This window comes from Saccopteryx bilineata, chromosome 1 (assembly GCF_036850765.1).
Source record: "Saccopteryx bilineata isolate mSacBil1 chromosome 1, mSacBil1_pri_phased_curated, whole genome shotgun sequence".
Classification (NCBI taxonomy): domain Eukaryota; kingdom Metazoa; phylum Chordata; class Mammalia; order Chiroptera; family Emballonuridae; genus Saccopteryx; species Saccopteryx bilineata.
In genome coordinates this window covers 373,595,128-373,616,004 of record NC_089490.1, presented here as the reverse complement: position 1 = coordinate 373,616,004, position 20,877 = coordinate 373,595,128, and the positions used below count along the sequence as shown (strand labels likewise).

The 20,877-nt window shown below is 36.2% G+C and overlaps 1 protein-coding gene and 1 pseudogene across 3 annotated transcripts in view; both read right to left on the bottom strand.

Annotated features, from left to right (window-relative positions):
- Positions 1-20,877, bottom strand: part of METTL15 (methyltransferase 15, mitochondrial 12S rRNA N4-cytidine) — a 197,550-nt gene that overhangs the window by 163,427 nt on the left and 13,246 nt on the right. The gene's annotated exons all lie outside the window — the stretch shown is intronic.
- On the bottom strand, positions 314-2,474 carry LOC136320718 (heat shock protein HSP 90-beta-like; annotated as a pseudogene).

Sequence of the window (20,877 nt, the reverse complement as noted above, 5' to 3'; positions counted from 1 at the left end):
AAAATTCACCTCTATCTAACTAAATATTTTATTAAGTCACAGAGTTTTAATATAAACAACTTTTTTTTCTATTTTACATACTTTAATTTCAGAACAAAATAAGTTAGAAAACCCACAACACACAACATCCCAACCCAGTATCAACTGTAAGGGAAGACTTGAGGCCCTTATAACATGCCTTAGGCAAAGACAGTAGAGAAAAAAAACCACTAAACATCAGCAGAGGAAACCAGGTGGGCTAGGGCCACTCAGGGCTACTGGGAGAGCCATAGAGACACTCCACAGAGGATACAAGGTCTGCAGATAGAAACTTCTAATCTACTTTTCCCATGTGAAAGGCATCCTTATCACATTGAGAGGAAGGGGGGAGGTTCATCAGGAACAGCAGCACTGGGTTCTTCTGTTACTTCATCTTCACCATGTCTGGGCCTAGCTTGACCGTGCAGTAGGTGTAGTTTCAAACAGCAACACACAAGCTCCTTGACACCCTTGTCATTCTTGTCTGCCTCCACCTTCTGCCAGTCTCCACAATGAGGTGGTTGGGGTTGATCTCCAGCTGCTTTTTGGCCATCATGTAGCCCATTGGAAAGTTATCCCGAAGGTCCTGGGCCTTCACGATAAGCTTCATGTAGCTATCCAGTTGTAGGTGCTGGTCACAATGCAGTGGGTGAAGACACAAGCCTACTGAGAATGTCCCATTCTCAATCTTCTTACCCAAGATTTTTTCATGAGTTTGCAGAGGTTCTCAAACTTGGTCTTGCTCTCTTCCATTTTCTTCTTTTCCTCAAGTAGCTCCAGACCCTCCTTGGTAAATGAGACCAAGCACTTCCCATCAAACTCCTTGACTGCTGCACAGAGTGCTCACTGATGATAGGCTCCGTCATATATACTACACCTTGAGGCCCTGCTTCCGCGTTCACTCCAAAAAAACAGAGTTGGAAACCTGCTCTTTGCTCTCACCAGTGATATAAAATAGATGGATTTCTGGGTCTCCTTCATGAGAGAGACATGTTCAGAAAGAAGAGTGATTTCATCTACACACTGGGAGGTTTGATAGCACAGAAGCTCAAAAAGGCATCACCGATTACTTGGGTCCTCATAGATTCCAAGCTTTAGGTTTGTAGAAAGTGCCTTATAGAATTTCTTAAAGTTCTCCTTGTCTTCTGCCTTCTGCCAGCTCGAGAAGAGAGTTCAAAACACTTTTAGCAATGTTCTTATGAATCACCTTCAAGGGTTTGCTCCGCAAGAGTCATCCCCATCAACCTCACAGCAGCACTGGGTTCTTCTGCTGTTCCTTCATCTTCATCAATGCATTGCTTGGGAGATGTTCAGGTGCAGGTCCTCAGAGTCAATCACACCATGGATGAAGTTGAGATACTCTGGTATCAACTCACAGCTGTCCATGATGAACATATGACAAACATAGAGTTTGATCTTCTTCTCCTTGTAATTCTCAAAAAGGTCAAAGGGAGGCCCAAGGGGAATGAACAGCAATGCCCTGAATTCCAACTGACCTTCTACAGAGAAGTGCTTGACTGCCAAGTGGTCTTCCCAGTCATTGGTAAGGCTCTCATAGTACTCTCCATATTCCTCATGAGTCATGTCATCAGGGTTTCTGGTCCAAATGGGTTTGGACTTGTTCAGTTCTTCCTGACAGATATATTTCTCCTTAACCTTCTTTGTTTTCTTTTTCTTATTTTTAGCACCATCATCCTCCTCATCTGAGCCCATGCCTTCAATCTTGGGTTTCTCCTTGTCATCTCTTCTTACTCTTCTTTCTCCCATTTCTCTTCCTTTGCTTCATCATCACTGATTTCTTTCTCTCATTCCTTCTCCAAATAAAGGATGATGGAATAGCCTATGAACTATAAGTGCTTCTTCACCACTTCTTTGACCTGCCTCTCCTCTATGTACTCTGTCTCATCTTCTTTAAGATGGAGGATCACTTTGGTACCCCAGCCAATAAACTCACACTAGAGAGCTCACAAGTGATGGAACCCCCAGCAGAAGACTACCAGGCATACTGCTCATCATCATGTTTTGTGGTCACAACCACTTTCTCTGCCACCAGGTAGGGAGAATAAAAGCCAAGACCAAATTATCCAATCATGCAGATGTCTTACCAGTCTGAAGAGCCTCCATAAATGCTTTTGTACCAGACTTGGTAATGGTTACCAAATTATTTATGAGATTAGCTTTGATCATGCCAATGACTGTGTCTACCAGTATCAGGGTGCATTCTTGGGGATTGGGGATGATGTCAATTTTCACCTCTTTACCACTGTCCAACTTGGAAGGGTCAGTCAGACCCTCATAGTGTATCCTGTCAGAGGCAAGATACCAATCAACTCCTGAAGGAAAATTTCCTTATTGGAATAGAAAGTATTGATGATGAGAGACACGAGTTGGGAAATTTCTGCCTGGAAGGCAAAAGTCTCCCCTTCTTCTTCTCCATGATGCCCTTCCTCAGGCATCATAAAGGTAAAGAGGTGCAAGTACTGAAAAGCAGGGTGGGCAGGGACTGTGTTCAGCTCACACACCATATGCAACGTGCACGGAGGTGACTCAAGAGAACTGGCAACTATTGTTTAAAATAATTTAAAAATGCTTTTGGTTTGGAGAGTGAATAAAGGACCAGAGAAAATAAAAATGAAGAACTATCCCCTTTATTCAGGAAATAGAATGTAGAAAAGGGGCTTCAGAAGCCACAGCCAGTCTCAACATCCTGAAGAGCCTGGATCCAATGAGAAAAGTCACAGTTAGTATCAAGTCAGTTTCTAAATAAATTGCCAATAAAAGATCCATTGTGCTTAGATGTCTACATGTAAATTTTTAATACCTTATGATTCAAAGAAAATTTAGATGACTTACAAAGATAAATTAGAACAAAAGGTAAAAACGTGAAGAAATGGAGAAAGAAAAAATTTTAAAAGTATAATTAAAATCAGTAGTAAGACTATTACTCAAAACATAGGACATGAAATGTTTATGCCCTTTAATAAAGCAAACCACACAATTTATCTGTTTCCTAGAAGCCAATGCAAAGAGAAAAACATGAAGTTATAACATTTTCCATATCCCACCAAAAAAATATTAACATACATACACACACACAAACCTAATCCTTCAAAAACACCTTGAAAAAATAATTTATTAGTCCTCATAAAGAAATTACAGTAAACTACTTCTTCCTCCTTCCCTAGAGTAAACACGAATTTCAAAGTTGTTACTTTTAATATTCCTCAATATAAGTGATAAAATAAAAAGGCAAACCATGATTCAGTAAAACCAACTGTAAGAATGTGAAAATGATATGTTCCAAGTACACTGAAGTCCCTCATAAATTTTATTTTCCCCAAACTCTTTATAACTATTTGGTGACAGAGAGTTTAAGGTCAGAATCTAAGACAAGAACGTAAAGTACAGCTATCTAATGTTGTTTGCTAAATAGTGGGTCTATATGTTTTGACAGTAAACCAAGCAGGAAATGTAGTTGATATACACATATGAAACCAAATGAGTCTAATGAGAATACCTGCCTGAATTAATTAAATGGGAGTGCCTAATGAGTCTCATTACATAAAAGATAGATGGTACGTAGTGGGGACACAATGGTGAATTTGTTCCGTCCTCCCAGAGGTTAGAATATTGAGGACTACATGTAATTAAAAAATAATTACAGAAATGATAAGAACAATAATAGAGTTGAGTGGCCACTGGAGAAGAACCTAGCTTGAAAATGATTTCATTTTCAATACAGGCTTTCCAAGGAAACCAGTTCCTAAGCCAAGACCTGAAGCAGCAGTTACTCAGAGGCTCCAGTCAACAATGAACATATAGATCCCAATCAGTCCTCTTCTAAGCTCATCTTCCATACACCAACCATTAAATGATGGAGCTACCTGAGGATCATGACGCGCTTTTGTTTACTCAATAACAAGGCAAAATAATCTAAGCCTGTGGCTTCAGTTTTTATTTACATGCCGAAAACTTGAAGACATGACAAAAATCATTAAATCGTCACTGTTTCCAGAAATGTTTCCCAACTGTCTTTTCTATAAGCCACCAAATAAAGTCTGACTTTGTGCTCCCAGTTCCATTCAGTTTTGAGAAATGTATAAAAAACTTGCATTATTTTGAAAAAAAAAATTGTTGTTTTAATGGACTGTGTTCTTTTGACAACAATATTCTTCGATGACTGCATCACATGGGTATGACTTCATAAAAAATAAATCTGACAAAATTTTGTCTCATGCTCAGACTGCTCCTCTAAGCTTCTAAACAATATATCTAATTAACTCTTGAATCTCTATTTTGGCCATCTTAAAGCATCTAAAAACATGTCCAAAATAAACTATAAGTTCTTTCTTAAAAAAAAATGAGTCTTTATCTCTCAGTGACAAGGTCAAACACGTACCTTAATAGCTCCTTCTCTCTGCATCTCTTATGTCTTACTCCTCACTACATTCTGTTTACAAAACTTCTCAAATATACCTACCTCTCTCCATCTAAACTGTCAACACTCTAGTCCAAACTAGCAATAGCTCTTTAAATAAATTCAGTTGCTTTCTAACTGGTCTCCTTCTATCCACCCATCCACAACCCATTCTCAGCCTACCATCTCTATTCTAATCTCCACAAAGCAATCTAAATGTTCTTTATAAAATATATATGTATTGTAGTTAACCCCCATTCCATGCTAAAACCTATTCAATAGACTCCTATTGCTATGAAAAGAAAAGCAAACTCCTTATTAGGGCCTCAGGCCCAGCATCTTTTGATCTCTCTGTCCTTTTTCATCTACTCTTTGCTCTCTACATTGATCCACACTGGTCTTCTTTAGGTTTCTCAAAAAATCCCTAATTTCTCTCACAATAGCATTTCATATGTTGTTTCCTCTCACAAATATTCTTACCCATCTTTTAGATCTAAGCTAATAAGCCTATCGCAACCCCCTGCACTAAACCAGAAGTCTGTTAGCCACTCTCATAGTAATGTAAACTTCTCCTTTATGTCAATTATCACAATTGAACTTCTGCTCTTATTTCTGTATATTACTTTTCTGTGCTGCATAACAAATAATCCTAAATTTAAGGGCTTAAAACAATAAACATTTATTATTATATCACAGTTACTATAGGTCATAAATACAAATGCAGTTTAAGCAGGTGATTCTGGCTTGGGGGGCTTTCATAAGGTTGTAGTCACAGTGTCAGCCAGGACGGCATTCACTTGAAGGGCCCATTTAAGCCAGAGGACCTGCTTTCAAGATGGCTCACTCACCCTGTGCAGGGCTTTGGCAGCAGGATTCAATTCCACCCTCTGCAGACCTCACCATGTTCTGATTAAGCATCCCAATGCCATGGTAATGGCCTCCCAAAGCAAGCAATCCCAGAGATAGCAAGAAAGAAAGAAGCCACACTTTCTTTTCTGACCTAGCCTCAAAAGACATACATCATCATTTCTGCAATATCATATTAGTTGCAATGGTCAACCCAATTTGTTGTGGGAAAGAACTACAACAGATTAAGAATATCAAAAAGTGAAGATCAATGGAAGCCATCTGGTCGACTTGTTATCATAGTCTGTTGACTGATCTTTTTTCAAATCTTCCCCAATACACTAAACTCCAGGTCGTAGACAGAGGTGACTACTGTAAGCCTGAAATGACCTTAAAGAAGACCTTGTGATAGATTTAATCTGAGTCACAACCCCTATCCTTAAGACACACTATTTCCTGCTATACTTCAAAAATTTCTCTTTAAAACATTGTACACCTTCCTCCCACCTTTCAACCACTATTTCCAGCCCAACTACTCTAAAAGACATTTTAAAATCAATTTTTGTCAAGAAAAACTTACAAAACCCTAAAAAACTTATGTAACCTAAGAAATACCTATTATCATTTTCTTACATCATATTACGTGCTCTCAAGTAATACTCCCAGAATAAAAAGGATTTTGTTCTTTATGACATATTTTAACAGAAATTACATAAAACTTTTTATTTTGTAAGATTTAGAAGCTACAATTGTTATATTTCCTTATGCGTCATATTCCAGTAGGTATGTAGACTTCCAAAGAAGAGGAGATGAAAATACAAAGTTATAAAATACACTTCTCTCTTATGTCAAACTTGTATTGATTTTTGGAATAAAAATTAATTCAATCTTTTATTCAAATAAGACATACTAAATTTATAATATAATGAAGTGAGAAAATAAGAGAATTTGTTGAAATTTGATTTTTTTTTCTTGTATTTTTCTGAAGTTGGAAACAGGGCGGCAGTTAGGCTCCTGCATGCACCCGACCGGGATTCACCCGGCACGTCCACCAGGGGGCGATGCTCTTCCCAACTGGGGCATTGCTCTGTTGCAACCAGACCCATTCTAGCACCTGAGGCAGAGGCCACAGAGCCATCCTCAGCGCCTGGGCCAACCCTACTCCAGTGGAGCCTCGGCTGTGGGAGGAGAAGAGAGAAACAGAGAGGAAGAAGAGGGGGAGGGGTGGAGAAGCAGATGGGCACCTCTCCTGTGTGCCCTGGCCAGGAATCAAACCCGGGACTCCTGCACGCCAGGCCGACACTCTACCACTGAGCCAACTTGCCAGGGCCAAAATTTGATTTTTATAAAATTCTTCAGGAACTTATCTGTGGTAACAAAAACAAACAAGTAGACAACAAAAAATTGTATTGATGTATCAAAGGTGAAAAAATAATTCTCAAATGATGTACCACATGCCAAATAAAATGAATTTTCAAAGGACAGATGACTGAAAAACTCCCTTTAGGGTAAATATAAACTCAATTATAGTTTCTGAAAATCTCATGAAGAAACCCCTCACAACATGAACTTAAAAGCAGCTGAAATTAATTTGTTAATTAATTTAATGAATTCCTTTTTAAGATTATTAAGGGCTCATGATAAAATATGAAAAAGAGATAAAAAACAAATTATTTTCTAATATACCTAAATAATGTACTAAGGTTAAAAAACAAGAACAAATTGGATTTTATTAAATATCTAATTTTTCTCATATAAAAATACAACTTAATAGGAGATGTCACCCATGCATATAATCACGATATAATTACATAGTGCCATTTAAATGAGCTATGACCATTATAGTGTTCCATTTCAAGACCACATCTGCTATTATGACCTTTATAAAACAAACAAAAAGATTTCAATTTTACAACTCTGACTTCTCTACAGGGATAATCAAGAAGCATAACAATTAATACTAATCATAATGATTTCCATAGCATGGACACTTCCCCCAGGAAACAGATTGACAAAATAAAAATATATCTCACAAAGCACATATACTTTAGGAACTATTTGTACATTTTACTATCAAGCATGGGGTTTACTCACTATCAAGACACAATATGGCTCCAGAAGCAGAGATGGATGTCTGGGGAGTGCTGTGCTCTCTGTGAGTCTCTGCCACCTCACGCTACGCTGACTGTGCAGGAAGCCATGCAAAGACTAACATCATGTTCCAGGAAGGAGGTTAATAAATGTATAGAGTGTAATAATTGCCTCACATTCTCTTTTAACGTAGAAATGCATTGTTTTTTCTGGTGGTCTAAGTAACTACTCACAATATGGTTTTACTATTAAATCCTTTGAAAAGGGACCCCATTCTGGGAGGGATGTGGATTTTGCCTGGCCTGCCACCCCAGAACAGCTGCTAATTTTACCTATTTTAAAGCTTTTGTGAATTGGGAAAAAAAAATAGGATGAGTCTTTACTTTACAAATAAAGCTGAAAATCCCACCAAATCTCATTTAATTCACTTAAATCATTTTTAGCACCTTAAATTTGTTTTAAAATGAAAAATATTGTTCCATATTACAAATGACACCTAATTTTAAATAATCACAATATCAAAATAGCACTTAATGTTAATGTTTTAAAAGCAACATTTTTGACTGATCAGGATCACAAGAAGAAACAAATAAGATGATTCTTCCAAAATAACAAAAACTATTAACATTGGGCAAAGGTAACTCTATTAAAACTTTATCAGTTTGAACAAAATGTAAAACTGCAATGATTCTACTGCATTTTAGTGCATTTGGATATGTTTCAATAAAATATAGAAATCCAATTATTACGTTTTAATGCAATACATTCTCTGCTGACAAGAATAACATAGAAATAAACATTTAAATGGGAAGGATCAGGCATTTTTAATCTGTCTTCATATGGAAAAGAAATGCTAGGAAGTGTAGCAGAAAAGAAGAAAAATGCTCATGCAGTTAAAACAGAAGTTATGCCAAAATTATACTCTTCACCAAATCCAGTCAACAATTCTTACTGTGCCAGGCCACCAAGTGTTAACATAACCTGGCTACCAGCTACATCAGAGCTAGGGGTGGACTAGGGGCAGAAGTTAAAAAAGATAGGAGACTGAGATGGTAAAACAAAAAAACAAACACAAGAAAACATTTGAGTATCTTGAACCTTTGCAACGGATTTTACTTGACATTTTGTTGCCAATTAATATCCTTCCTAGTATCTCCATGGTTCTAGATCACTGTGTAAAACAGTCCCCTTATCCCTGGGTCTAATTAATCCACATCCTACTCTGTGACTTCGTTCCACTAAACCAGTGGTGCTCCATGGAGGCATATGAAAATGTGATTAGGCTGTAACAAAGACTTGGAGAATGTTGCTAGCACTTAATAAATGAGGTACAGGAATGCTGGATGACCCTCCTGTGCAACACAGTGCTGCAAAATTACCCAAGTTCTACAGGACATACAGTTCATAAAGGTGAAAAGGAGAGAGGGAGGACAATCATCTAAGAAACCAAACTCTATTCTACATATCACACAGTACTTTTCATGAGGACTGAATTTTACATTGAAGTTTCTAGGAATGGAACTACTGTGTAAATTGAGAGAAACTTTACCAAGAATAGCCATGCATTTCAGAAAATTAAGTCACATTTAGCAATGTCACTTGTCATATTTAAGCAGTCAATAAAACACTCCTTTGTCAGTCTATATGTGCAGATGTTGCATTCAGTCATTCTGTTTATAAGTATAGACCTCTGATACTTTGGCAATATGTCCATCTTAAATCCAGTGACCTTCATATCTTACAGTCAGTTGCTGGACCTTTCATCAGCTCAACATATTCTAACTAAAAATTTAAATTCAAATACTCTAACTACAACTATTCTAGTTCTTGGATGAGCATGTCTACTTATGTTCTATTTTTGCTCTCCCTCCCCCAATCAAACTACTTGTTCACTGTCTTATCTCTCATGTTTCAAATATACAAATAAAAATAAAAAATATAATTTATACAGTATTTACTACATTCCAGACACACTTTACATTTATTAACCCTCACAAAATTTCAATGAGGTAGGATGAAAATTCCAATGAGATTTTTAGATGAAGATTGAGGCAAAGAAAATTAGTGTAACTTGCCTGTGATATCACAGATAATCAATAGCGGAGTTCCAGACCATTACATGCTCCAAACCATTACACCACACTGCCTCATTTCTCAATGACTAGTCCCCATCATTAAGCAATTTGAGTAACCTACATATAAAAAATGGAAATTTAACCACTTCTTATCTTAGAACTCTTTAAAGATTCCTTGTTGTCATAAGAAAAACTGCATGCATCTTGATCCAATTAGCTTAATGGTATTCTCTACCAGGATGATGACTTAAATAAAATTGTTGAGCTCTTGCCAATTTCAAAGTGAGGAAAGGTGGTATGTACACATGCATATATACACACATCTCTAAAAATTAGCATACAGACCAGTTGTAACTAGTGACAATTAACATTCGCCAAAGAACTTAACATGTGGTCCCTTCCAGAATATTTTTCATTTTATAGGGACTCGTGATGATGCTTAATGGTAGTAAGTCCTTTAGATAAAGAAATTGGTACAAGTCATTCTAAGAGAAGAGAATGTTTCCAGTCAGTTCTGGCAAGAAAATTAATTAATTAATTAATTTAAAGGTGGAATATTCAAAGTTGGTAATTTGAGACTTAGAGTTTAAGTAGAAACTATTTACAAAGATGAGGACAGAGTTGAGGGGATAAAGACAGTGGCCGGCACATAGTTCCTGAGGGTCTTGCAAAAGCAAGAGACATTACCATCCTCTAGCCTGATGGACAAGAGGAGTAAGTGATCACCAGAATCTAGACAAATCTAGAGAGGGACAGTTGGACAGAGAGAGCCTCCAGAGCTCTGGCTTTCTGGAAGAGAAAAGCAGCCAACTCAAGGTAAAGTAAGACAGGGCACTGGGAATGAGTACTATGACTTCACTTGCCCTCACACTCTGATCTCCAGCTGGAGTCTCCAACTGCTATAATCCAATCAGAAGCCAGAGAACAGGGGAGCCAGATGATATAGTTGGTAAAAGTCAGCCTTCCCGGACACACGTAAGGTGGAGAAGGGGAGACAGTGCTTCTGCAAAGATAAACAGAAGACAGCCAGCTCATTTATGAAGTTAACTCTGATCACTGCAAATAATTTCTTACACTTTGTAAGAGCCCTTGAAAAGGATATACGACAGTTAAAAAATCTTCATTTTCCATATTAGGAACTGAGATCTAGTACATGGCTGCCAAGGTGCTGTGCTCCTTAAATGAGAGAATGTCCACTCCTCTCAATCCCATTAATTCCAAAGCTACTTCACACCTGGGCTCTTTCTCCACCAATTCTAGACTTAGACGCTCAAACTGTGTTCAGTGTCTTATTAATACAGTTGACCTTGAACACTAAAGGGAGGGGGGAGAGAGGCCTATGTCCTATGCAGATACAGATGTTAGTATAACTATGGTGGCCTCTCCATATACAGATTCAGAACCACAGAGTTGATCCTTGAATAACATGAGTTGAACTGGGGGGGTTTCTACATACACGTGTACCTGCACTGTTCAAACCCATGTTGTTCAAGGGTCAACTTCACTTGTACTTCACAAATACAATAAGCCTTTAATTAAAAGATAAAATCTTCAGGGTATTGATTATTCCCTCCATATTTATTCACCCACTGCATTTGTTATACAGTAGAAGCTCAATAGATATCTATTGAATAAGTGAGGAAATGATCTCATTTGCACATTAAAACTCAGAACTAACAGCTCACTGTCATTTTTTTACTTTTCCCTATACTTCTTTCTCTTTACCCAATTATTTCCCATATCTATCTCCTTGATGTCTCTCTTACCAGTACCTTCCTTTTCATTCCTCTATTCAGTACTTATTCCAATAAATATTTATGGGGCACCTTCTATGTGACAGACTTCGGCATTGAATATACAAGTTAAAGAAACACAAAAATCCAAGCTTCCATGTACCTTATATTTTGGGATGCAATGGAGAAATGGCATAGCAGAGGGGCAACAGGACAGTTAAGAAGCAAGATGAAAATGAAAGAGATAGCATATTAGTGGTACATGCTAAGGGAAGGAGTATATCAAATATTGGGGGATAATAATTGACATTTTAGATAAGGTGCTCAGGGAGAATATGTCTGAAAAGGTATCATCTGAATAAAGAGCCAAAGTAAGGAAGACAATCATGTGGATATCCACATGAGTATTCCAAGTTTTTTTTACTTAATAGCTGTGATATCTACTTCTACTTAGACACTTGCCAATTTGCTTAGCTTAGCTCTTTTGGAAAATTTCGTGGAGATGACCTTGCTAGAACTGGGCATACCAAAAAATAACCACCAGCAGAAAAAATAAAAAAGGTACTCAGTAATATATAGCCATGCAAGGATTTAAAGAAGAGAAAAATGAAGACACTTGGAATGAGAATGAATACTCAAAACTAGCCGACAGTGGATTACAAAATACAGCTGATGCCAACCCAAGAACACCAAAAAATAACACAACTGAAAACTGGAGGTAGACAACACCAAGCCTAGACTCAACCAGCCCTACAAACAACACACTCAAAAACACAGACATAATGAGAAGACAGAGAAGTGCAATCCAAATGAAACCACAAGAGAAACCTCCAGAAAAGGAACTGAGTGATATGGAAATAACCAAACTATGGAATGCAGAGTTTAAAATAATGATTGTAAGGATGCTTAGGGACCTTAGAACAACAATGGATGATCATTATGAACACCTAAATAAAGATATAGCAAGTATAAAAAAGGACATTGAAATATTAAAAAAGAATCAGTCGGAGGTGACAAATACAACATCAGAAATGAAGATCACAGTGGAAAGAATTAAAAGCAGGATGGATGAAGCTGAGGATCAAATCAGCGAGTTAGAGGATAAGAGGAACAAGGGCACGGAAACAGAGCAGAAAAGAGAAAAGAGACTCAAAAAGTCTGAGGAAACTCTAAGAGAGCTCTGTGACAACATGAAGAGAAATAACATCTGCATCATAGGGGTTCCTGAAGAAGAAGAGAAAGAACAAGTGATAGTGACTTTGTTCAATCATACCATAGCTGAAAACTTCCCTAAGTTAATGCAGGAACAAGTCTCACAAGTTCAAAAAGCACAGAGAACGACATTAAAGAGAAACCCAAAGAAACCTACACCAAAACACATCATAATTAAAATACCAAAGCTAAGTGATAAAGAGAAAATATTAAAAGTTGCTAGAGAAAAAAGGCTATCATCTACAAAGAGGCCCCCATAAGGATGACATCCAACTTCACAACAGAAATACTCGAGGCAAGAAGGGAATGGCAAAATATATTCAAAGTAATACAGAATAAGAATCTACAACCAAGACTTCTTTATCCAGCAAGGCTATCGTTTAAAATGGAAGGAGAAATACAAAGCTTCCCAGACAATAAAAAACTCAAGGAATTCACTACGACCAAACCAATGCTGCAAGAAATACTAAGTGGCCTGTTGTAAATAGATCAAAGTGGGGAAAGGATACAGCAAAAGAGGAACACAGCTTTAAAAAATAAAATGGCAATAGACAACTACATATCAATAATAACCTTAAATGTAAAAGGATTAAATGATCCAATCAAAAGACAAGGGTAGCAGCTTAGATAAAAGGACCCATACATATGCTGTCAACAAGAGACACACCTTGAAACAAAAGATGCACATAGACTAAAGGTAAAAGGATGGAAAAAAGTATTTCATGGAAATGAAAGAAAAGCTGGGGTAGCAATACATATGTCAGACAAAATGGACTTAAAACCAAGGCTACCGTAATAGATAAACAAGGTCACTACATAATGATAAAGGGAGCAATCCAACAGAAAGATATAACCATCATAAATATCTACGCACCTAATATAGGAGCACCTAAATATATAAAGCATACTTTGATAGATATAAAGGGTGAGATCAATAGCAATACTATAATAATAGGAGATTTCAATACCCCACTAACATCACTAGATAGATCCTCAAGAAAAATAATTAACAAAGAAACAGCAGACTTAAAGGACACACTAGATCAACTCAATTTAATAAATATCTTTAGAACCTTTCACCCTAAGGCAGCAGAATACACATTCTTTTCAAGTGCTCATGGTACATTCTCTAGGATAGACTACATGTTAGGACACAAAAGCAGTTTCAACAAATTTAAGAAGATTGAAATCATATCAAGTATTTTCTCTGATCACAATGGCATAAAACTAAAAATCAACCACAATAGAAAAATTGAAAATACTCTAACACATGGAAACTAAATAGCATGTTATTAAATAACAAATGGGTTAACAATGAAATCAAAGAAGAAATAAAAGAATTCCTAGAAATGAATGATAATGAACATACAACAACTCAAAATTTATGGGACACAGCAAAAGCAGTCAGTCCTGAGAGGAAAGTTAATAGCACTACAGGCATTCTTTAAGAAGCTTGAAAAGCTCAAATAAACAATCTAACCCTTCATCTAAAAGAACTAGAAAAAGACAAGTAAGTCCCAGAGGTAGTAGAAGGAAGGAAATAATAAAGATCAGAGCAGAAATAAATGAAATAGAGTCTAAAGAAACAATATAGAGGATCAATGAAACTAAGAGCTGGTTCTTTGAAAGGGTAAACAAGATCAGTGAACCTTTAACCAGACTCACCAAGAAGAGAGAGGACTCAAATAAATAAAATTAGATATGAGAGTGGAGAAATAATAACCAACACAAAAATACAAAATATGGTAAGAAAATACTATGAATAACTGTATGCCAAAAAATTAAACAACTTAGGTGAAATGGACAAGTTCCTTGAAACATATAATCTTCCAAAAATTAATCTGGAAGGATCAGAAAACCTAAACAGACCGATTACAACAAAAGAAATCAAAACAGTTATCAAAAAGCTCCCAAAATACAAAACCCCTGGGCCTGATGGCTTCACTGGTGAATTCTACCAAACATTCAAAGAAGAACTAACTCCTATCCTTCTCAAACTATTTCAAGAAATTCAAAAGGAAGAAACACTTCCAAGTTCCTTCTATGAGGCAAGCATAATTCTGATTGCAAAATCAGGCAAAGACAACACAAAGAAAGAAAATTATAGGCCAATATCCCTGATGAATTTAGATGCTAAAATCCTCAACAAAATATTAGCAAACCAGATCCAGCAATACATGAAAAAAATCATACATCATGATCAAGTAGAATTTATTCTGGGGAGGCAAGGATGGTACAACTTTCCTAAATCAGTTAATGCGATTCACCACATAAACAAAAGGAAAGAGAAAAACCACATAATTTCAATAGATGCAGAAAAAGCATTTGATAAAATCCAGCACCCATTTATATCAAAACTCTCAGCAAAGTGGGAATACAGGAAACATACCTCAATATGATAAAGGCCTTCTATGACAAACCCACAGCCAACATCATAATTAATAGACAAAAATTAAAAGCAATTCCCCTAAAATCAGGAACAAGGCAGGGGTGCCCCCTTTCACCATTCTTATTCAACATAGTACAGAAAGTCCTACTACAGCAATCAGACAAGAAGAAATAAAAGGCATCCAAATTGGAAAAGAAGAAGTAAAATTATCATTATTTGCAGATGATATGATAATGTATATAGAAAACCCTAAAGTCTCAGTCAAAAAACTACTGGACCTGATAAATGAATTCAGGTAGGTGGCAGGATATAAAATTAACACTCAGAAATCAGAGGCATTTTTATATACCGACAATAAACTGTCAGAAAGAGAAATTAAGGAAACAATCCCCTTCACTACTACAACAAAAAAAATAAAGTACCTAGGAGTAAATTTAACCAAGGAGGTTAAACACTTGTACTCAGAAAATTATAAAACATTGATAAAAGAAATCAAGGAAGACACAAACAAGTGGAAGTATAAACCATGTTCATGGTTAGGAAGAATAAACACCATTAAAATGTCTATATTACCCAAAGCAATTTATAAATCAATGCAATACCAATTAAAATACCAATGACATACTTCAATATTATAGAACACATATTCCAAAAATTTATATGGAACCAAAAAAGAACACGAAGCCTCAGCAATCTTGAAAACGAAGAATAAAGTGGGAGGTATCACACTTCCTGATATCAAGTTATACTATAAGACCATTGTACTCAAAACAGCTTGGTACTGGCATAAGAACAGGCATATAGATCAATGGAACAGAACAGACAACCCAGAAATAAACCCACATCTTTACGAACAATTGATATTTGACAAAGGAGGTAAAAGCATACGGTGGAGTAATGACAGTCTGTTTAACAAATGATGTTGGGAAAATTGGACAGCTACCTGCAAAAAAATGAAACTAGACCACCAACTTACACCATTCACAAAAATAAACTCAAAATGGATAAAGGACTTAAATGTAAATCGTGAAACCATAAGCATCTTAGAAGAAAACATAGGCAGTCAGCTTACCGACATTTATCGCAGTAAAATATTTGCTGATTTATTTCCACAGGCAAATGAAATAAAAGACAGGATAAACAAATGGGACTATATCAAACTAAAAAGCACAGCTTGAACAGAATAAAAAGACAATATGAACAGAATAAAAAGACAAACCACACAATGGGAGAACATATTCGACAATACATCTGATAAGGGGTTAATAACTAAAATTTATAAAGAATTTGTAAAACTCAACACCAGGAAGACAAACAATCCAATCAAAAAATGGGCACAAGAAATGAATAGACACTTCTCCAAAGAGGACATACAGATGGCCAACAGACAGATGAAAAAATGTTTAACATCACTAATCATTAGAGAAATGCCAATTTGCATTTGAAACCACAATGAGATACCACCTCACACCAGTCAGAATGGCGCTAATTAACAAAACAACACTGGATAAGTGCTGGTGAGGATGTGGAGAAAGGGGAACCCTCCTGTACTGCTGGTGGGAATGCAGACTGGTGCAGGCACTGTGGAAAACAGTATGGAGATTTCTCAAAAAATTAGAAATGGAACTGCCCTTTGACCCAGCCATCCCACTTATAGGAATATATCCCAAGGACACCATATCACCGACTGAAAAAAAAAATGCACCCCCATGTTTATGGCAGCATTGTTCACAATAGCGAAGAGCTGGAAATGGCTGAAGTGTCCGTCAGTGGATGAGTGGATTAAAAAGCTGTTGTATATATACAATGGAGTACTATGGGGCTATGAAAAAGAAGGAAATATTACCTTTTGCAACAATATGGAGGGACCTGGAAACTATTATGTTGAGTGAAATAAGCCAGGTAGAGCAAGAAAAATATCATATGACCTCACTCATTTCAGGAAACCAAGGAATAATGAGAACTGAGGAACAGAATTGAGACAGAGAAGGGATCAAAGGGACCAGTGGAAAAGAGGACAGAGGGAAAGGGGATGATAGGATGGGATAAACCTGAAGGGAAGGGGAGAGGGCACTATGGGGATGGGGGTAAGGGAGATGTTGAGGGGAATATGGGGGAGGAGGGATGCATTCGGGGTGACCCTAGAACTATGTAAACACAACTAATTAAATAAAAAATAAAAAAATACTCAAAACTACAGTCCTATCTTAAGTCAATCAAGAAAAGCTTAATTTAGATGCATATACTCTAAAGTAAGTTTACATTTTGAAAAAATAAATTTTAGGAAACTTTTTATCCAAAATTCAATACAAAACAAAAGAAATGAACAAAAGCAGTTATATAGCACCTAAAGTGCTAAAAGGAATATGCAAACATCCTAATTCAAAATCAAATGTCAGTATTAAAAACAATTTAGTTTTCTCATTTAACTAATTAATTCTTATTCTCCCATTATCACAGAAGTAAAGTGAAGTGTCAGAAACCGGCAACACTGTGGTTAACATCCTAAACTGACAGAATTAGAGAGATGTAGTATTTGATCCTATTTAAAATGTAAATTAGCACCTTGCTTTTCATATCATAATGCAAATGAATATCTACCTTTTCATATCATAAAATCCTCTACTTTATGGATATAATTATATATTATTAACTAAATTAGAGTTTACTCCTCTTTCATCAAACTGAACATACATAAAATGGATTGCCTTCAATATATCATTTACTAATAGTTCTGTACCAATATTGATAACATAGTTTCCAAGCCTACAATCCAGGCTGTCTCTCCTTTACCTTCTTTAAAAACTCTTAAACTATTTTTGTTTGGTAACAGATGATATTCTATTTTTGTTGCCTCAAATAAATGAAAAATAGTATGTATGCTGCAAAGGTCTGGATCTTTGTGTTCCCCCCAACCCCCTTACCCACCAAAAGCCATATGTTAAAATCCTAACCCTATAAGATTATGGCATTAGGAGGTGGAGTGTTTGGGACATGCTGAAATCAAGAGAGCAAAACCCTCTTGAATGGGATCAGTGCCTTATAAAAGAGGCTCCTGAGAGATCCCTATCCCCTCCACCCTATGAGGACACAGCAAGAACGAACCTGCTATGAACCAGGAAGAGGGCCCTCGCTGACCATGCTGGCACCATGATCCTGGCCGTACAACCTCCAGACCAAAGGAAATAAATTTCTGTTGTTTGTAACTACCCAGTCTCTGGTATTTTGTTCTAGTAGCCCGAATGGACTGAGACATACTCAGTGGGTAGCCATAAACAAAGAACATTTTGATATTCACGGTTACATCTTCAAAAAGAATATTTCTGACAAAATTAATGCATTAATAATTTATAAAAACAATTACTTTTTGGATTTTTTCCATATTTAATTATAAAACCAAATGTGTCAAGTGAGACTGCTTGTGTGTAAATAAAAAGTTCAGAACAAAACACAATGAAAGCAGAAATGAAATGAACAAACAAAAATTTCAGATTTTTAGATGGATATTATTTATCTTTATCCAATTGCAAAAGGCTCAGAAATAATATATACAACATAATCAAACCACAGGAGCATCAATCTATATATAAAAGACCTTACAAGGAATGGAGAATTTGACACTAACACACTTCTCACCCCTGGCTTTCAGAAGGTCTAGTCACATTAAGCAAAAATGACTGAATGTCCTTCATATGAGTTTCTCAAAAAATTACTAATACTTTAAATAAATTCAAAAATTATTATTTTTTATTTTGTATGTTATCAATCATATGTTTAAGCTTATGGATCTTCGGGGGAAATTTTAACCATAGAAAAATCTGGGCAGTTTCTATTACTAACAGGATGCTACAAAAATAAATATTAAAACAGGAAACATTATAAAACATTTCTCTCAGTTATCTTCATTCTCCCCTTTGAAAAATCTTACTCTGTAGAACTACCTTATGACCCAGCAATCCCTCTACTGGGTATATACCCCACAAACTCAGAAACACTGATACGTAAAGACACATGCAGCCCCATGTTCATTGCAGCATTGTTCACAGTGGTCAGGACATGGAAACAACCAAAAAGCCCTTCAATAGAAGACTGGATAAAGAAGATGTGGCACATATATACTATGGAATACTAGTCAGCCATAAGAAATGATGACATCGGATCATTTACAACAAAATGGTGGGATCTTGATAACATTACATGGAGTGAAATAAGTAAATCAGAAAAAAACAAGAACTGCATTATTCCATAGGTAGGTCGGACATAAAAACAAGACTAAGAGACATTGACAAGAGTGTGGCGGTTGGGGGGGGAGGGAGAGAGGAAGGGGGATGGGGAGGGGCACAAAGAAAACTAGATAGAAGGTGAGGGAGGACAATCTGACTTTGGGTGATGGGTATGCAACATAATTGATTGACAAGATAACCTGGACATGTTTTCTTTGAACATATGTACCCTGATTTATTGATGTCATCCTAGTAAAATTAACAAAAATAATAATAAAAAAAGAAAAATCTTACTCTGTATTTAAATTCTAAAGTTTCTAGAAAGAGAAGCTGGTTTCATGTTCATTCATTAAGGTAGTTCAGAATTTTAATAATTTTAAATGGAGCCAAATCAAAGCTTTCTAATCAAATATGTTGGTTTCAGATACATTGCTCAAAGAAGTTATCCTGGTGATAATATTCTGTACTGGTGGAAAAGTTAAGTCTAAATAGGACCCTTATGAAGGTCATTTAAAAAGGGGGGGAGGGGTGACAAAATTTAGTATAATTCTCTCATGATTTCTGCAATAAAGGAAAAGGAAAAGGAGAAGCCTTGAGAACAGACATGTGGAAGTGAGGCGCTGGAGAAAGACAGAAAACACAGAGAAGATGGAAATTCATGAAGTCTGTTTGTGGTCCTTTATGGTATTAATATTGTTCCTCCAAAGCATCCTCTTACAGTTCCTTTCCTTGACAATACCTTTTCCATCTATCTTCACTTAATGGCTCTCCTTAATTTATTCTATACCTTTCTTTGAGCAAGTTACCTCCCTTTCCCATCATAATGGTAAGGTTTCCCTGCCTGACTGAAAGATCAATCTGGGAACAAGATTTGAAAAACCTTGTGAGCTGACCAATGAGATGGGTCTTGACTCCTTTCTAGTGTGTTGTGATGTGATGGCAAAAGTAGCATAATGTGCTCCATAGGATAGAGCATTGAAATAGCTCCCAGTGCGCTGTGGAGGCTAATTATCTACTCTCCAAGGACAAAGCCAAACTGGCTAACCTCTGGAATTAAGGGGCCTAATACACATCCTGATGATCTTGTAGGCCAACCAGTAGACACTTAACAACTAACATTAACAGTCTAGGAAGAAAGCTCACTGCAAAATCTGATTATTAGCTAGAAACATTCAATTCCAACCAATATCACTTATTACTATATGGTTCCCTAAGAACAAAAGCACTGGAAATATTTCCTCTCCTTCTTCCTACAGGTAACATGATACTTTGTACAAAATGCTTCTGAGATCAATACTAATGAAAAGCACAGACAATAACACATGAAAGTGCTTTGCAAACAGTAAAATTTTATACAACTCTGTATTATTATTTTTAATAATATTCTTCCCAGCATACATTGGCCTCATGTGGAAAATCCTCTATCTTTATGAATATATTCAATATCCAGAGTTAATTTCTTTTGCTTTCCAGAAAGGAAAATATACACAACAAAAGAAAAAATTAGGTTCTATATGAAAATTTAATTATAAACATAGAAAAATACTATATACCATACAGAGAAAATGAATACAAGAATAAAATATACATTTAAATTAGTATATATAGTGATATAACATCTCATATATCAAAGACAAACAAATCAAGTAAAAAGTTTATAAAGAACAAGAAAGAGAAAGTAAGTTGCTACGAAAGTGTACATAAATACTTTCTAAGACAAAATTCATCAAAGTAGAAAAAAATTTTTAATGTGCACATTACCTCCTGGTAAATGGTATTTGTTTCACCCAAAGGAGACAAAAGCGAACACCACGAAAAAAAAATGTAAGAGAGAGAGAGCTCACAGAACATTGTAACAAGATGAGTCACCATA